This window comes from Apodemus sylvaticus, chromosome 7 (assembly GCF_947179515.1).
Source record: "Apodemus sylvaticus chromosome 7, mApoSyl1.1, whole genome shotgun sequence".
NCBI lineage: Eukaryota > Metazoa > Chordata > Mammalia > Rodentia > Muridae > Apodemus > Apodemus sylvaticus.
In genome coordinates, this window is record NC_067478.1 from 124,386,563 (window position 1) to 124,387,615 (window position 1,053).

At 39.5% G+C, this 1,053-nt stretch overlaps 1 pseudogene; it reads left to right on the forward strand.

Annotated features, from left to right (window-relative positions):
* Positions 1 to 428: 428 nt before the first annotated feature.
* LOC127690261 (uncharacterized) lies at positions 429 to 542 on the forward strand (annotated as a pseudogene).
* Positions 543 to 1,053: the final 511 nt, after the last annotated feature.

Consider the following 1,053-nt stretch of genomic DNA (forward strand, 5'->3'; position numbering starts at 1 on the left):
CAAGGGTCTCCCCCAGTTTCTTTTCTATTAGCTTCAGAGTGTCTGGCTTTATGTGGAGGTCCTTGATCCATTTGGAGTTGAGCTTAGTACAAGGAGACAAGGATGGATCAATTCACATTCTTCTGCATGCTGACCTCCAGTTGAACCAGCATTATTTGTTGAAAAGGCTATCTTTTCTCCATTGGATGTTTTCAGCTCCTTTGTTGAAGGTCAGGTGGCCATAGGTGTGTGGGTTCATTTCTGGATTTTCAATCCTGTTCCATTGATCTGCCTGCCTGTCACTGTACCAATACCATGCAGTTTTTAACACTATTCCTCTGTAGTATTGCTTGAGGTCAGGGATAATGATTACCCCAGACTTTCTTTTGTTTTTGAGAATAGCTTTAGCTATCCTGGATTTTTTGTTATTCCAGATGAATTTGAGAATTGTTCTTTCTAACTCTTTGGCAGCACATATACTAAAATTGGAACGATACAAAGAAGATTAGCATGGCCTCTGTGCAAAGTAAGTTTTTAAAGACTGGATTTCCCCCCAAGTAATTATTGACTGTGTCCCCATGGTCAAAAAATATTTTGGAAATATATTCACTTGCTCTCTTGTGGTTTTCATCAGTTGCCCATTGGCTGATGTGATGAAATGTTATACAAAAAGCAATTTAGAGATGAAAATGTTTATCTGGTTCAGTTCCAGAGGTATTGCCTGCTCATGGTAGAGAAGACATGACAACACTCAGTAACAGGAAAGTGGCTGTTCACATTTTCATCCACACACAGAACTCAGAAGAAAAAAGAAATTGGAGGGAGTCTGGCTACAGACCTTTAAAGTCTATACCTAGTTGTCATGCTTCACTGCTTAGCAAGCCTCTCCCTCCTTAGGGTTCCATCCCTTACTCAACAGAGGAAGTAGTTAGGCTCTATTGTTCAAGCACATGACATGTCTGAAGGATTCTAATAGCACATTCTGGTTGGAACTCAGGTGTGCTTCAGTAGAACATCACAAAAATTCTGGCTATTATCAAGGATAATTACATTAATTACTGATAATTTGTAGTG